The 18,767-nt window shown below is 39.6% G+C and overlaps 1 long non-coding RNA gene across 1 annotated transcript; it reads left to right on the forward strand.

Moving 5' to 3' along the window:
* The first annotated feature begins 375 nt into the window (after nt 1–375).
* On the forward strand, nt 376–18,514 carry LOC139114495 (uncharacterized). The gene is made up of 4 exons (XR_011547879.1): nt 376–483; nt 13,314–13,420; nt 17,361–17,396; nt 18,458–18,514. It is a non-coding gene; the product is annotated as an uncharacterized lncRNA (long non-coding RNA).
* The last annotated feature ends 253 nt before the right edge of the window (nt 18,515–18,767 follow it).

Below are 18,767 nucleotides of genomic sequence, written 5' to 3' on the forward strand. Positions count from 1 at the left end.
GTTGACCAGTTATTTTAACATCTTTCAAGCAGATAAATTTATGAAAAAAAAGCTAAAAAACGAGCGACTTTGTCCCTTTAACCATTTTGTGCTGTTATGATTGTTATCAGCGTTTCTCTTTCCAGTATTTAGATTATACGTACTTCTTGCTACCTGTCGATCTTACAAGTCTACACTGTTTCGTTTCTCTTCTCACAGATAGACAATGAAAGCCGAAATGAAGTAAAGAAAGCAATGAAAGAGGTTGGATTCAATCAATGCACTTGTTGCATCAAGTGCTGCACTTCTATATATACAATGGAAATTTTATTGATGCTGTTATTCCTTGTGTTTTTTTTCGTGTTCTATTTCGCGATCACTGGTGCCAACCTTGCTGGCGAAGTACAGAACACTCACTTCACGACCTTTGTGTTCATAATTACTTTTATTGGAGTGATACTCTTACTTTTGTATCTTATGGTCTTCTTCGGACTCTATGAACTGGTAAGTAACTGCTGTCATCTAAGCACTTAAAATAAGATTTTTTGAGGTTTTTTGTCTATTCATATTAAACTCAACCCTAATCTATGCTTAACTCAGTTCAGGCCAACCAACCGAAAACCAAATTGAAAGGAGGCCAACCCGGTCTCAAATCGACGATGCATAGAGTCATCTCAGCTAACATGATTGGGTTTATATGTCAATATGATGAAAAACATGATCACATAATAATTACGATTCAAGGTATATTTCTCGTCTGATCGTTGAGACATTTATTGGTTACAGTATGTAGTAGGATTGTCCTAAAGCACTGATATGAATAGGCGACACAATTCCAAAGCGTCAAGAATGCGTTATCGTACCCTGTTAGCATGCGAGATCCATCAAGGTTAACAGTTGTGGAAATTTATGACTGATGCAGTGGCTAAAAATTCACTCCACAAAGTAACAGATATGTATACTTGTCTATCATTCTTCATTTGAGAGACAGAAGTGCAATCATCGCTACAGATCTCCAAATTTCCGATAGAGCTATTTTCAGAGACCTAGTTGGTCGACTTTGTATGTATGTAGTATGTATGTATGTATGTATGTATGTATGTATGTATGTATGTATGTATGTATGTATGTATGTATGTATGTATGTATGTATGTATGTATGTATGTATGTATGTATGTATGTATGTATGTATGTATGTATGTATGTATGTATGTATGTATGTATGTACACCCGTGGCCACTTTAGTGTTGATCAAGGCTACTTGATACAGAGAAATTCTGCTTGTACAAAGGCAACTAGCTCTGTCTGGGGTCGATTGGCACCCTGTGTTCAAGATTGAGATACAATGTAACTTTACATGCAGTGGTACATGTACAAGTCTTGTTCATTTCCATTTCCCCAGACACACTGTCTGCATGGGACATACAATTTTACTTGATGCTACAGCAGTGAGCTCATAAAAGTGTGTTGCCTCGATAAACTAATTATCGAATAAAGGCTTTCATAAATGGAAATGGTATCTTGTGTCTCAATTTTAGCAAAGGGTGCCAATGGTTAGATCTCATTTACAACCCTTAGCAGGATCTGTTTTGTCTTTATACAAGCAGAATTTCTGTCTGTATCAAGTAGGCTTGATCAACACTAAAGTGGCAACGGGTGTGTGTATGTATGTATGTATGTATGTATGTATGTATGTATGTATGTATGTATGTATGTATGTATGTATGTATGTATGTGTAGGATCTACAACCCCTACGTAGCTTGGGCCCCTGATTTACACTCTCTGGAGACTCGTATTAAGTTTAAATGGTGCTTTATTAACTCTATATAGTCGCAACACCATTGCGTAGTAATTACAAAATGCATATAGTCCACTTCACTTTGTATGTGCTTGACGCACGCACACACGGTTCTGAATAGCAAATATACAAAATTGAAGGTAAGTCTCGGAGTAAAGCAAATACAGTAAAAAATTCACAAAAGAAAACTCGACATACATATGAAGTGGTGTCAGAAATACACAGGTAAGTAACTTTCAAAAGTAAATTCCAAACTACTTCATGGCGCGTAGCTGTAGTCCAACAAACATCCAAGCCTCGCCTCATACAATATATATCTGCGTCGAAAACAATTTCCACTAAACTTGAAGAGACAGTACGGTATTCAGTTGAGTATCCAGTTGAATAACACAGGTAAGTCTTACCTCAGATGGTGACGTCTTCAGGGGCAGTAAATGCAAGTGTAGAGAGAGTGCACAAGAGAGACAGCCGGCTGCTAGCCCAAGAAAATGACTGACTTCGTACACGTTGGCAAATCTAATGTATACTTGATCATTATTCAAACTGCTGGACAGCATTTATTTGCAAAATGTGAAAACTGTAATTCAGGAAACAGTATGCGGGGAGAGCAGATGTGGTAACTGAATGTAAGAAATGAACTGAAGCATGCACAACAGCTGTGTGCATGTGCACCTGCACACAACCACAGTGCAGGGGATGACCAATCAAGGACTTGCACTTACACACCCGCCCCAAAAGGCGCACCATCCAAGAAGCCTTTTTCACTGCATTTCTGTTCAAGTCCTAAAACAGACAATAAAGAGTTTGTACATGTATTTAAATCAAATTTCATGCAATTAACTACACTGAGACTCTCCCATATCCAATAATTTCGACATTTTTTGCACAATTTTCACTGTTGTAAAAACAAAAATTCCTTTGAAATATGATCATGATAATGAAATGTATGTCTTTTGTTTTAGTCTAGTTTTAACACACGATGAGTTCTTTTTACATGTCAAGCGCTGAATCAAGCAAACAGAGTTTACGGACATCTCTCCGTAGTCTCCCTCCAGAAGTTTTAACTAGAACTTGTCGGACACAACCATTACGATCTGGGTAGGTTTGCTCTATCAATCCCTTTGACCATTGTCCTCTTGGGGCATTTTCATCGATGATTATAACCAGATCTCCAACAGCTAGATTTCGTTTAGGCTTCAACCATTTTTGTCTCTGTTGAAGGGATGGTAAATACTCCCGGATCCACTGCTTCCAAAACAGGTTTGCCATCTGTCCAGCATGTCTTCGTCTATCATTGGCAGTATATCTGGCTACAAGATCGACTGGTGTTGTGCATGGATTTGGTCGCAGTAATAATAGGCTATTTGGTGTGAGTGGTTCAAGGTCGTTCGGGTCATTTGACTGATCAGTCAGAGGTCGATCATTGATTATCTTCTCAACTTCTGCCATTAAGGTAAGTAGCGTTTCGTCATCAATCAGTCGATTTCCCACGATTGATCTTAGAATTTTCCGAATGGAACGTATCATCCTTTCCCATACCCCTCCAGCGAGGCTTGCAGCAGGTGGATTAAAGTACCACTGGATATCTCTCTTGCGGAGACTGTCAGTTATTTTCTCTTGATTCCAGCTTGCCAAAGCTTCTTTAACTTCAATTTCAGCTCCCCTGAAGTTTGTTCCATTGTCGCTATAAACTGTGTTTGGTGGGCCACGTCTACTCACAAATCTCCATACTGCTTGGATGAAGGAATCTGTGGACAGGGTGTGTGTTACTTCTATATGTACTGCTCTTATAGCAAGGCATGTGAATATACATCCGTATCTTTTGGCTGTTCCTCTTCTCCACTTTACCTTCAGAGGACCAAAGAAATCAACACCTACTGAAGAGAATGGTGGTTCTCCCGGAGTAACCCTAGCATGTGGCAGTGGTGACATTACTTGTGTTTCAGGTTTTGTGTTCCATATTCTGCATGTCATACATCTTTGAATGACTCGCTGGTCCTCTCAAATCCAGAATCTTCTACGGATGCTGGCTAATACATGATTGGATCCAACATGGCCTTCTATCTCATGATAAAATTTTATGATTAACGACGTGACATAATGGTTATGTGGCAAAATTATAGGATGTCTCGCTTCCTTACTTATTGGAGCGTAGTTTAGCCTTCCACCTACACACAGGACGCTGTTTATGCAAATTGGACTGAGTTTACGTAGAGGACTGGTGTATCCTTCACTGTCTGGCCTTGTACTTTGTGACTTCGATTTCGTGGCCAATTCCTTAGGAAAGGCTGTTTGTTGCACTACTTTGACTATCTCCACAGTAGCCTCTGATATTTCTCGCACAGTTATGGGACCAGTTGGAACCAGATCACCTTTGCATTTACCAAAGTGAGCTAGTAGGTACTTCTTAAAACGCAGAATCCATGCAACAGACTTGCAAAGCGTGTACCATGAAGAAAATCTTCGAATCAACAGGTTGACGACGTCATCACAGGTTGTTTTAGCTCCTTTTACAGCCGTGTACACTTTTGCAGTTTTCAATTCTTTGTCTTCTACTGATATTGTTGGTAAGTCGTCAGGCTGGTTTGGCCAGTTCTCTTTGAGTTTCCACAGAAATTCAGGACCATTAAACCAGAGTTTTGATTTCTGTTCAGTTGTATCGAATTCAATACCACGTGATGCACAATCCGCTGGGTTAAGTTGAGATGGAACATGGTGCCACTGGTCGGGTGATGTTGCATCGTGTATTACCTGGAGACGATTGGCTACAAAGGTTTTGAACCTCCTTGTTGAGTTATGGATGTATTGGAGAACTATGGTGGAATCTGTCCAGAAATTTTCACAGTGGATTGGTAGTTGTATTTCCTCTCGTATTTGATTACCGACGTTCACAGCCACTGTTGCTGCAGTTAACTCTAACCTTGCAACTGTCATCGTCTTCAACGGAGCAACTCTAGATTTACCAATGACAAGACTACAGTGAATTTTACCATCATCATCGATGAATCGTAGATAAGAAGCAACTCCATATCCTTCTAATGAGGCATCTGCAAAATGATGTAGTTCAACAGCTTGTAGTTTGCCGAAGCCGGAAGGAGTGTAACAACGGGAAATTACCTTGGTTTTTAATAAAGGTAATCTCTGGCGCCATTCATGCCATGCGTCAAGATATTTCATCGGTATCTCTTCATCCCATTTACATTCTAGTCTGGTCAATTCTTGTAGGATACGCTTTGCTGGTAAAACGAATGGTGCTATCAATCCCAGGGGGTCGTAAACTGAAGCGACAACTGATAGTATACCTCTGCGAGTCTCCTTCTTTGTTTCATTGCCAATTCTGAAGTGCAAGGTATCCTCATTTACATCCCACTGAACGCCAAGAGCTCTGTCAATAGGCAGGTCTTCTAAATCTAAATCCATTACTGATGGCGCTCTTTCTTCAGATGGAATTGAAGATAACACTTCCTTGCAGTTGGAAATCCATTTTGTGAGGTGAAAGCCTCCTCTGGATAAAAGCGCTGAAACTTGAGTGATGAATCGCTTTGCTATTTCTGTAGTGAGCACAGATTTCAAGTAATCATCAACATAGAAATTGCGGTATACCGAATCGACAACGTCTGAGTCAAAGTCACTTCTGTTATCATCAGCTGTTTTCTGAAGTGCATAAGCTGAACAACTTGGCGATGATGTAGCTCCAAACAAATGAACTCGCATTTGATGGTCCACTGGCTTCTTAGAGAGGTCTCCTTTAGGCCACCAAAGGAATCTTAGCGCATTACTATCTTTGGGAGTAACATGAACTTGAGGAACATTTGTGGAACACCACTAACTATCAGTGGTTCAGGATGGTCCCACTTAAATTTGTAAATCTCAAATGTCCCATGGACCTGGTAATGTATTACCTTGAATGAAAATGATTATTGGACCAGTTTTATGTCATATTGTTTGATATCTGCTACCAATGCAATTGGATATTGACGAAATCGTAGCAAGACTCCAACTAAGGAATTTGTTAAGTCCGGACCTTGTAAGAGCTGATCGTTCAATGAAGTACCACCACACTTAGCAGCACAGTCAAATACAACCCTCACCTTATCTGGTTTATTCGGATGGACCACTGGATGATGGGGTAAGTACCATAACAATGTGTCATTCTTATGGGTTTCATCAGACACTTGTCGTGCATGACCTTGTTTTATGTAATTGTCTATAGTTGCGCTGTACTTTTCATGAAGAGCAAGAAGACGTCTTTTAAGCGCATTAAGTCGCTTCTCCGCTATGTGTTTATTACATGGTAAGCAAGGCGTGTCATATCTCCAGGGAAGATTCAACTGATAATGGCCATTCTGTAAACAAACTGATCGGTCCATAATTGCCTTTGCCCTTCGATCTTCTAATGACATACAGTATTTAGTCTCCACCAAGATTCTGTAAAGTCGGCATTATACATCCGATGTAACTGTGAGGAAATAGGCTCTAGACACTTGATTGGAGATTCACAAATTATTGCTCACCTGGTGCATGTTGATAAAGTTGATGGTGGCATCACTGTCTTTCTTTCCTTTCATCGGCCCAATCACCGTCCAGCCAAGAAGTGTACGGATTGCGTATGGTTGCTTCTTCCACCACGCTTTTCCTCTAGTGCCCAATGTGCTTCCGGTACATCGTTGCCAATTAGGATAGTTACCTCCTTTTCGTCCAATTCTGGCAATTCAATACCATTATGATGGCGCCACCCTTTCATATCTTTCATTTTAGGAATGCTGCTGGCGTTGATCGGAAGCATGTCTGTAGTCCACACCCTGTTGAGATGTACACATTCAACGCCATTCAAAGCTCTCAAATCCACTTGAACTTCTCGACCATGTTTTGTGCTTTCTGCATCAAGGGTGGATAGGGTATAGTTGATGGGTTTTCCTCTTAAACTAAGTTTTTCTGCCAAGGATTCAAGGCAAATTGTGGTATCTGAACCACTGTCCAGGAAGGCATAGGTATGAATTGCTGGTCCACCATCTGATCCACTCACCTTAACTGGCACAACTTGTAAACTGATGCGAGGTTGGTTCGTCTTGATAGCTTTACAATTGGCGGTTGCACTAGCACCATTGGTGGTTGAAGCTGTTGTGGTTGATGTACTGCTGCTGCCAGAACTTGCTTGATTCATTTGGCGAGATGCTGATGACACTGGATGCAATAATGGATTATGTGGTTTTCCACAGCCGGTTACTAGACAAAAGAATCCACTCTTACAGTTTCTTGCAAAATGTGAGGTTTTGCTTCTAAGCAGAGATCGCACAACCTCTGTTTTCGTACAAAGTCTCTCTTCTCATCATAAGACTCTCCGGCGAATTTCCGGCATCTGTGAAGTTTGTGTTGACCCTGACAAAAATGACATTTGGCATCCTTGTTAGATCGGTACTTAGCTCTTTCATTTGGCTCACCACTGACTTCCTGGTTACCAACTTGTGTTGTCATGGTAGTAGCCTTTGTAGACTGGTTCGGTACCTTGACTCTTGATTTTGTGTCTTTGTCCACATCAGGTTTGGAACCTACCAGCTTCCCAAATCTTGTATTTGCTATGGCGGCTTGCGTCTCCAAAAACTCTGTCAAATGAAGAAATTCGGGTTCAACACCACGATATATTAGCTTACTAGCTTCTTTAGCCCATTCTGCCTGCAGAAAAGTCGGAAAGCGTCTAACTATCTTCTCTAGTGTATCCATTGAGTTGATGTCAGCCGTATATTTCATTTACGTGAACATAAATGACAGTTTCTCACGTTATGAGCAAGCTGTAGCAACTTACCGTTTCTGAAGCTTTGATCTGTGGTCCTTTTACAACGTTGTCTATAGCTGCATGAACGATGATGTGCTTCTGACCGAAGTTATGATGCAAGATACTTCTGGCCTCCCGTAACCATCTTTAGGTGGCAGGATAACACAGATCTTAATTGCATCCTTAGCTGGTCCGGTAAAGTTTTGGATAAGGTAGGTCAGTCTGGCATTATTGTCGGAGACCATTTGTTCTATATTTACCTCAAAGTTCCTGATGAACACCGGATATGAGACGGGATTACCATCAAATAACAATAATTTCCTCTTAGGCATATTCAAATTGACTATAAGTGCCTGGGTGGTTTGGTTCTGTTGTCTGACAATGTTCAACAAGACGTTATCTCTGTCATCATAGGGCAGATATTGTTTTGGTACCTTATTTGGCTCAGGTCTATGGGCTGGGTTATCTGTGTTATGGTCTAATGGTCGCCATTCTGGTGCATGTGGGTTTAATACTGGAACAGAGTCTTCAATTTCTTGCTCTGCTAGACTCTGGTTTTCTGGTTAAAATCTCCCCTCAGATACAGTAGCCTGCGTGTTCACCTTAGGGGAGATATTGGTCCATCGACAGAGGTCACTGGAGGGTTTAAATCCTGACAAGATTGGAAATACCTTTCAATCTTTTCACTCTTACTGGCTATTTGTATACAACAACTCACAATAACAGAACCATAGACGGACCAATTTCCCTCTTCAACTAGTTCAACCTCCATTTCCGCGTATTTGACCTTTCTTCGAACTTGTAAAATCTTTAGAGTTGATTCGTGTCTTTCCTTCTCCTCTCGAATTTGTAGTTCCCTCATCTTGGCTTTGACCTTTTGTTCCTCTGTCATCTGGTTCAATTCAAGCTGAGCTTCTAATAACTTTCTTCTGGCTGTCCTTGAAGCATGACTAACCTTTGAAGTCGACACAGAAAAGTCAGATCCCGCAATATGGCCGCCATTGGCTGTTTGACCGTCACTACGTTTCTTCTTACCACTGCCATTCGGATTAGTCTTCTTAGGAGTTCCCTTTGAATGCTTAGAAGTCGTTGATCTAGGAGAGTCTGCTGGAACATCAAGAATTGCACTACCTGGGTTTGCATCTGCATTAGGTATAGACATCTCTTCATTCCTTACTTGCGCACCATCTTCTGGCACCAAATCATGAGGCGAAGTCGATACAGACATACTATGAATGTAACCCAATTCTCAAGAAGGTGATCCAAAAACTCCTTTCTCTTGACTTCTAATTCATATTCAAGCTGTAGACCTGTTTCTGGCTCGGGCAACAGGCGTTGATACTCATTGCAAGTTGATTCATAGGACGTAAAAAATCTATCTAAATCCTCCCTTCTACGCATTACTGTTTGATAGTCAGCTGAGGATGATATCAGAGTCTCAATATCCAGTGTTGGAAACTACCGCCCGTCCTCCCGTCCGAGACGGGTAACTTTTCAGTCGGACGGGAGGAAAATTGTACTTCCACGTCCGTGTGTCGGGCTCTCGATAGTAGCCCATACGGGACTGTGCCCAGTAATCTCATCAATCAGCTGCTTCTAGATATTGTATAAAATAAACGAAATGTAGTACCGGTATACCAATACATCCGACTTCGACGCGCTTATGCTACTGAAACTGTGCAACTGTGTGACGCCGGAACGCAATGCAAGCGAGACATGTAAACACGGGTAAAAAGGAAGTCGCTCATACTAGTAAATCTCACACTATAGCGAGATTTGCACGATATCAGCCAGTGCTATAAATATAAAGATATAAAGGAAAGATATAAAGGATATAAAGGAAAATGAGGGCAACTCCACACATCGACTCTTCCAAGATTGTTTAGTATTATGATATGGTGAATAAAAGGATCATTGCATTTATTTTGTGTGGAATACATGGCGAGACACCAGTGAATCGATAGTGCTTTGACCCTAGTCATGTGATTTGGGTCCCCGGTAAACCGGTTTGTTGATTGAGTGATTCGTCTTAACGGTTTTCGGAACCAAAAATGGGGTTCCTTCATCAGTCGCTCTCTTGTTTTGTATCCCATCCGCTTGGTTGTGTGATGAAGTCCTCGAGGAGGAGAAGCCAGATTCGTTATTGAGAGAGTCAGCCACTATTGACTGACTCTATAGTGAGCGATCCGGTGTGTGGTGTCATATTATAATTAACATGACCCAGCATCGACCGGAGTTTCTGGACGCTTATAAGGATTTTGTTTTAGGGCATATTTTGAGCGTTGCTAGTGCTCGTTATGTGAACAGTAAATGTTGTACTAATCTGTCAACGATTAGTTTGTTTTAGGCATTTAAATCGATTATCCGAACTTTTAGTTTTGTGTCAATTTTTCGTGGACTTTGTAATAGATTTCGGGTCGATATTGGTGCCTGCTTTCCGGTGTTTGAAAAGCATGTTGTGAAGGGCTGCTTCGAGAAATAAATCTTGTTTCTCTGTGTTTAGCCATTCCCAGGTTTCATGGTTTCGTTAACAATATTTGCTGAAAACGGCCTTTGAAATCGTTTTGGTCTGAGGAGAGTATTGGTTTATTTAATTCATGCCGCCAACTTTGATTACTTTATATGGCAGCTCTCTCAGTTTTTGATTTTCTTTGCCAGATGATGTTTTCTGTATTGCTCAGCAATCTTTTCAGTTTGGTTGATTGTAGTAACAATTCGATGACAGATTACATCTTGGTTTTATAGGATAAAGTGGCATAAAATGGAGACAAATTTAAAAAAATTGTTTCCCCGTTGTTAAAACCGCTATCGTGAAACCTTTTAACTGTTTGAGCGATATGGGCAAAGTGTGTTTGAATTAACTAATTAATTAGACATAGTGTTATCAGCATTGTTATTGTAGAAATTTTTTTCAAGTCTGGATTAGAATTCATTTCAAACAGTGGAATTCAGAACAGTTTGTTTGTAAGATCAGAGTTAATACTCATGTCGAAAATAAAGTTGATTCCAGTTTGAAGTACATAATGGTTTTGTGTTTTTTGAATGAATGGATTTGTCAAAAATTCAGGACAGGCAACTTTCTGGCAGGACAGGCAAGTTTTGAAAGTTACCAGTCCTGATGTCTGGCAAATATTTTGGCCAGTTTCCAACACTGCAATATCCATATGTATCCGTGTCATGTGCCCTTTGTAAGCAACAATTGATCTCTTCAACTTTTTAGATAATCAATTTGCTAACCTGCACTTCTTCTCTTGCAGAAGAAACACTAGCAGCAGCCTTCGACGAACAGCTACTCTCTTCAGACATTGATGCCGCAGAACCAGGGTTACTGGTTGTCACGTCCTTACGCCATGGCTTCTATGGTATGCTCGCACACGGTTACACCATCAAAGAAGAGATGGACGTCATCTGAGAACTATGTAGGATCTACAACCCCTACGTAGCTTAGGCCCCTGATTTACACTCTCTGGAGACTCGTGTGCAGTTTAAATGGTGCTTTAATAACTCTATCTAGTCGCAACACCATTGCTTAGTAATTACAAAATGCATATAGTCCACTTCACTTCGAATTCTGTATGTGCTTGATGCACGCACATGCGTTCTGAATAGCAAATATACAAATTGAAGGTAAGTAAGTAAAGCAAATACAGTAAAAAATTCACAAACGAAAACTCTACATACATATGAAGTGGTGTCAGAAATACACAGGTAAGTAACTTTGAAATTTCAAACTACTTCATGGCGCGTAGCTGTAGTCCAACAAACATCCAAGCCTCGCCTCATACAATGTATATCTGCGTCGAAAACAATTTCCACCAAACTTGAAGAGATAGTACGGTATTTAGTTGAATATCCAGTTGAATAACACAGGTAAGTCTTACCTCAGATGGTGACGTCTTCAGGGGCAGTAAATGCAAGTGTAGAGAGAGTGCACAAGAGAGACAGCCGGCTGCTAGCCCAAGAAAATGACTGACTTCGTACACGTTGGCAAATCTAATGTATACTTGATCATTATTCAAACTGCTGGACGGCATTTATTTGCAAAATGTGAAAACTGTAATTCAGGAAACAGTATGCGGGGAGAGCAGATGTGGTAACTGAATGTAAGAAATGAACTGAAGCATGCACAACAGCTGTGTGCATGTGCACCTGCACACAACCACAGTGCAGGGGGTGACCAATCAAGGACTGGCACGTATGTATGTATGTATGTATGTATGTATGTATGTATAATTTTTTTACTGTAACCCAAACGGGATTCGAACCCCCACACACTTCACAGCAACATCGCCTAGCTGCTAGGCCTCACACAAAACCGGTCGGCCAGCGTTTCCAACCCAAAAGAGTTGGTCACGGCAACCGACTTAGATGTTACAATCCTGTGTGCGACCGAGCAACACAGTGTGCATGGAGCAGACGACACACAGACACAGTACAAACACACATATAGTGTATGTGTATGTATGTATGTATGTATGTATGTATGTATGTATGTATTTATGTCAATTTTTATCCTTTGACTATTTCACTACCATCATTGTCATCTCCTTTACCTGACATTGCCAAAACAATTCTCTCGCCTGCTGCTACAGGCACATTCAAGTCTACCCCAATCAGTACACTTTGAACATATTCATCAAGTCGTCATTAACGATTTTATGTTATAGCGCCCTCTACAGCCATTTTTGTATTTTCCATACTCTTATCCATTTGTCCAAATGAAAAGAAGGCATTTTCAGCATATGTCACCACTTCTATTTAAAGAGATAAGGGAACAATTATTTCGCCTAGTAGGCACTTATGGACTGGAAACTGCAGTTACAATTACTTTTGTACACTTTACTGTTGCCCATTTACAAAATCATATCTCAGGGAAAATATGCCATAGACAAATACTTGTTGCCATGTCGGTTTTAAGAGGAGTTAGGTTTACTCTGGGAGGGCTTAGAATGTTTTGGTCCCAGTTGGTCTTTGGCCGAAGTGTAATGATTTCTTTCTACTCTAACTGCTGTTTACTAATCTGTCATGCCTTATAGCATGAATGTGTGTGAAATGCGTCACTGTTTACAGTGAAAAACATACAGAACGTATTTGGGCTTCAACGTTTCATGCAATTTCATGTGAACCAAAGAAAAAAAGACTCAAGCACGATTTACTGCTATTATACAAGAGCTGAACACTTCCTATTCACGTGTGCGCCTGACATGAAATTCAAACCTACTCGGAAGAACACAGTCACCACCTCATCTATGCGATAACCACGCCACAGACTGACTAGCCCAGAGATGTATGCATTATTCCATTGAGAAGAAATTGAAATTCACAACATAAATGCATGATTATGTTATGTCGTATTGATACAATATTAGTGCAAAGGACTAAACGCTTGTATGCATGTTTTTTGAATGTGGGAGCATAAGGGCGCAAAGAGCCGATCATTGGCATAAGGGGCCTCGGTCGTCTCGGGTCAACCTTGGTCGTGTCAGGTTTTCCGGTATCCGTTATCTGCCTGAACGTTTTGAATTTTTACCTGAAGGGAGTCTGCTAATAAGTTACACCTCGCCCTAAATTCAATTTCGGTAGGTTGAAATACATAAGAAAGACATGTTTAGAATTACAACCCATTTCGTCACAATATTTCAAATTTGTCTGGTCTTGTTACCCTTGGGCAGTACTCGGTAAATGACGGTTCCCCAGCTAGAAGCGTCTTTTTGGGTTCGATCTTGACAAGTCAATATTTTCTGTCAATTTCAATCTGCAGCTAATTGTTTATGTTACGACAGCAATGCGAGCTTCAATTCCGTACTCATTGATCATGACGTACTCTTTGGACTTGGGACAACCAACTACTTTACAGGCCGTAGAGAGGTATCCTTTATATAAGTGTTCATTTGTTAAATATGATCAATTAGAATGCCAGGGAGGATTGTCTAAGACTGATATGAAGACCTCTTTTGTGTCCTGTACCATGCCCCCGTTGAATAGGGTAGGTGGTCAGGAATCTATTATCTATCTATCGGGTCACTATAAAGAACGCCATAAAAGTCTTGCTCCCATATTGTAAATGACTTTTGGCTTGTGCTAGGAAGCAAACTACACGATATTGAAATGCACTGTGGGTAAAGAGTTGACTTCTCACCACAACAAGAGTTTGAGATAGTGATATAGTGATCTCATAAACACTTTAAGACAAATGTAACCGCGGTCATGACATATATCATTATGTTTGTTCGTGAAACTAGCTAAACCCATTCATTTGTTCATCCATTTGGACATGTCTGGCCTTCAATTCCTGTAGGACCTGAAATTTCACCTTTACTTCTGTAATCTTATGCGTTTTACCTGCAAAAATCCGCAATTTTGGAAATATGACTCATTTATATGGCAAAATCATATTTTGGGTACCGGAAATTTGGTGTTGGCATCATGATCTTATGCGAATGCACAGAAAAATGGGAATTTTTTACACAGTGTGTTCGTGCTTTCCGGAAAATCGCTCATACTTTTTTCCTTTGCTTTGGCATACTTACAAGAATATTAGTACTTTGTGCCCTGTGGGCACAAGGTACTAATGTGATGACGCGGCCCAATATGGCCAACATAGTGGGCCGTATGCTGTGGACGCAGGTATCTCAGAAACGCTTCAGTAACTTTTTCTGAAATTTGGTCTGGTGGTCACTTGGACATGTATCTCAAACGGTCTTTTTTCTTTATTGATTGAATCATTTTAAAGTCACTTTTTTAGCTTTTTTCTGAAACCACTATTTTCACTTTTTCCTCAAAACCACTGATTTGATTATTGTGATGTTTGGCATGGGTGTTCGTATAGTTGAAATACCGTCAGAAATGTTCAAAATTTGGTGATACATGCCCTACATTATTTTAAACAATATTTTTATCCATTTTTTTTATATTTACTTGATTTTGCCTCACTTTCGCTAAAGCTACCGTCTGCGCATGCGCACAACTGTAGGACAAAATCTGAGTTGAAGAATCGAAACGGACGCCATCTTGTTTCTCGGTATGGGCACATTTTTTACGTTGTGAACGTTTCACTGTGTACTAGTATTTCAATATGTTCTATAGTTATGAATTTGACAGTGATGCACTTTTGCAGCTGTCGTGTATTTTTTGGTACGAAAGGCGCCTTTGATCGACTGAAGAATGACGGCCTCCGTAGGCGATAAACTGGCAGGCATATCAGTTCTACTGAGGAAGTAATCCACTGGCCCGTATAGGTCAGGGGCTCACTTAAGGGAGAACCACTTGATTTCTGGGGGGGTATGGAGGATTTCGAGGAAAAAAAATTGTCACCAGGTGAAATAAAAGAAAAAAATTAAGCCTGTAATGGCTTGAGAAAAAAATATTCTCATAACAGACAGAAATAAAAAGGAATTGTCACAATGCTGTTGAAATGAGCAAAATTTTGGAAACTTCATTCTCATGTATTCTTTGCTGGCATGCTGCCAAAGGCACGCAAATGTTTTTACCACAAGTAATTCTTATGTGTTTTTTTTCCAGCACTTATGATATAGCATTCACTACTTTACACCTCGGTGCACTCGATGTTTTCCTTCCCTTTTCTGACCCAAGAAATCGTGTTTCAGGATTTCTGTTGCAATATCTCAAGGGTATAGGCAATATCTAGATGGGACTATTTGACTTCTGTAAATCGTGAAAATTTAAAACACAAGATAGGAGTCAATAAACTAGTGTTAAAACCAATACATTATTCTCTCAATATAAATATGTTAGAAAGATTACAAGTTGACAATGAAAATTGAGGAACAACAAATATACTGAAATACAATGTGTGAGCCTTGTTTCTCTGACCACAAAAGATAACATCTCCCCTGAGAACTAAAAAGGAATTGACTGTTTTAAAGAAAAGCAGGTATAGTACTGATCACAGTTGATTTGCCAAAAAGTGTTCTATAATTTAAAGTTGTATATAAAATAGACTTTCCATTTTGTTTGTCATTTGTTGGAATGTAAAATGAATAAATAAAAACATCCTGTGATATGTGAAACACTGGCTTAAATTTGAAAAGTTGCACTGCTACTCCATTTGAGAAAAAAATCGATGCAGGTCTGACTGTAGAAATAAAAAAATGCTGTCTCTCTAACAAAAACAGTTCCCTACCCACTTCCTGCATACCCCCCCGAAATCAAATGGTCTCCCCTTAGTATGCGCATGCGCACATAACAAGTTAGCGTTGTTTTTCAAGGACTTTGAAAAATCAAACCGACGCCATCATATTTCTCGGTCAGTTGCGAATTTTGACGTTTTAAAGGTTTTAGCGTATATTTGATTGCTGTCATGTATTTTTTGGCACGAAACGCTCCTTCGATAGACTGAAGAATGATGGCCTCCGTACTCGGTACCCCCCCCCCCAGTACCGGCGAATCCATTGCTTTTAATAGCGAGGCAATCCCACGGCGGCCATAGCTGGTGAGAGCGAGGGAATGCTCTGTCCTTCTACCTCCGGCCTCCATGTCATAACAAACTAGCGTCTTTTTATGTTGATGTACTGTCCTTTCGACACAGCGATAACTTTTAGTTTTCTGTTGCTTATTTTGGGTAATTTCGACAGTTGTGCATTGATTTTGACATAATTTTTGACTTCGTATGTTGACCGATTTACTATATTAAGGAAGTACGCGCACTTCAGAATCACGGCATAATCCGACATGGTAATTTGTCTTGATCATCAGATCATACATGATCCGAGATTGCACTTTAGCAAGGTCACGATAACTAATGTTGTTTGTTTCACTGTCGTTTAATACCTATATTTCCACTAAAAGACCATTAGAATTTCCTCCTGGCTACTTTGAAATCGTGCACTGGCATGCATGTAGTTGTCAACATCACTATGCTTTAATGTACAGTAGACTCTCATACTATGAATATATCGACTGTCACTGCATGTGTGCAAATCACTCCATATCATATCAAAAATGTAGTATTGCGACGTTTGAGCTGCCAGAAGCCAGAATTTACAGTTTACGAGAAAGTTATCTTACATGTAAAACTCAGTTCTACTGTGAACAAAATGCAAGCTATGTTGTATAACTATCGTGAATAGCATAATATTTTGTACCTATCACTGTGTCAGAAAATCAGAAGGAAACAACCAGTCAGACAAACTGTGGTCAGGATGATACTGTCCAATTTTAATATTTGTCTCTCGGCACACACCAGATGCTCATGACTGTAAAACAACATTTCCATATAATTGTATATTCAGTTTTTATATTTAGTTTGCTTTTCACCATATTGTATGTCCTTCCCTGCACTACATAATTCAAAATTAAATATTGTTTTTGGCCTATACATACTTGAGGGGTAAGCTTATTTAGTCTCATACATTAAAGATGCACTGTTGACCTACAGAGTCCAAACTTTTTATCATTGTATTGTAGATAGGTGTACACTCCAAATACTAAGTACAAGTGTGGTGAGTGCAACAAGCAAATGTTTTTTAGTCAATGGTTCATATCAAGGTTGTTGATACTTAGAATCCACACTTGAACTTATGCTGGAGCGGTAACCAACCAGTTCAAATAACTTTCATTTATGTCAAAACAATTTGACTTTTTGCCAAATTTCACATTTATGGCAATTAATAAACAGTAAGGAGGTACAAAGGACGTCGGTGCCCCCGGGCCCCATGTTATACATTCCATTATGGAGTAGCCACACACATTACTTTGTTGCCAAGGACGGTTGTTACCGAAAAGAGTACCGGGCAGTGTTTGGCAAATTAGTCTGGCTTGTTTCCGTTTTCTTTAATTCAAATACCAGCTCGCCTTCTTTCACTTTCGGACAAAAAGCTGTCAGGTAAGTATGAAGATATACGGACAATTACACATCATGAACATCTATCATAAAATTCAAAGTCTGTAGAATGATCAGATTTATTCTCTTCTATACTTTTGCTAGCTTGATCAATAGTCCCTGTCTGGATATTTGTACTCAAATGTCATCATTCTTTGTATCTACTCCATCTGAAACGCGCGAATAATTTCTTTCTGTCTTTCTCTCTCACTCTATCTCCTTCACTCTTCTTTATAGATAGATAGATAGATAGATAGATAGATAGATAGATAGATAGATAGATAGATAGATAGATAGATTTTTTTAATCGTCCCGTGAAATTTCTCTATCCGCTTTAATTTCGATATGATTTATTTTCCATTATTTTTGTTATTTCAGTAGTAGATCGTCTACTCTCAAAGCGGTTTCAAATACTTAGTGTTTAACTGGTCGACATGCCTTTCTGTTATTATTGTTATTGCTGTCATCTGAATCTTATTTTAGCCCTGGCCGGAATTTCCTGTCAACAAGACCACTGCAAATTTTACACAACGCATTATATTGGCGAGGTTGATATTTCATATTTCAAAATACTTTAGGGATCAGGAGGCAAAATGACGAAAGATTTCTCAAACGCATTTTCCCTCTAACTTACCAAATAATATAAGTAATGTCAGACTATGGAAAAAGAGCAAGAAATACGTTACCTCCTGAGGTGTTTTCTCGAATGAATGCTTTGGTTACATGTAATGGTAACCGTGATTGGTCACAGATAATGAGGCCTTTCGCCTGTATCTGGATAGATTGTATGCATTGTTCTCAAGGTATACTATCTGAAGAAATGCCTGGTCTCACTAGTTATAATCAGGACTTATATCGCCATCGCTAGTGGAATCATGACGGTTATGGCTACTCCTCCTCTGACCATTCGGTTGATGGAATACAATTTCAAAAGCATGCTTCTTTTAACGAAGTCATGCATGGTAGACCAATTTTCCTCTCTTGCACTAATTACAATATATTTTGTGTGAAACATAGGAAGGAACTCTATTTCTAAAAAAATATGCTTATTCGTTTATTTAAAGGCATATATCGAAAATTACCTTAGAGAACACTTGAAAAGTGGACAAAGGAGAAAGACGGTAAGTTGAAAGTCAAGATGGCTTGACGATTTCTGCGCATATAAAGTGCAATAATATAGAAATAACGGGCGACACCCTGACCATGAACGTTTATTTTTTGGCAAGGGCGAGAGGGAAACCAAAAATTGACGGGCGAGGCTTGCCGAGCCCGTTAATTTTGGTTTTCCTCAAGGCGGAGTCTGTTAATTCCATTATATTATCAGTGAACCCAAGAAAACCATCAAAATTTACAAAAAATTCCCAACGCGAAAGA

Source organism: Ptychodera flava, chromosome 16, assembly GCF_041260155.1.
Source record: "Ptychodera flava strain L36383 chromosome 16, AS_Pfla_20210202, whole genome shotgun sequence".
Taxonomy (NCBI): domain Eukaryota; kingdom Metazoa; phylum Hemichordata; class Enteropneusta; family Ptychoderidae; genus Ptychodera; species Ptychodera flava.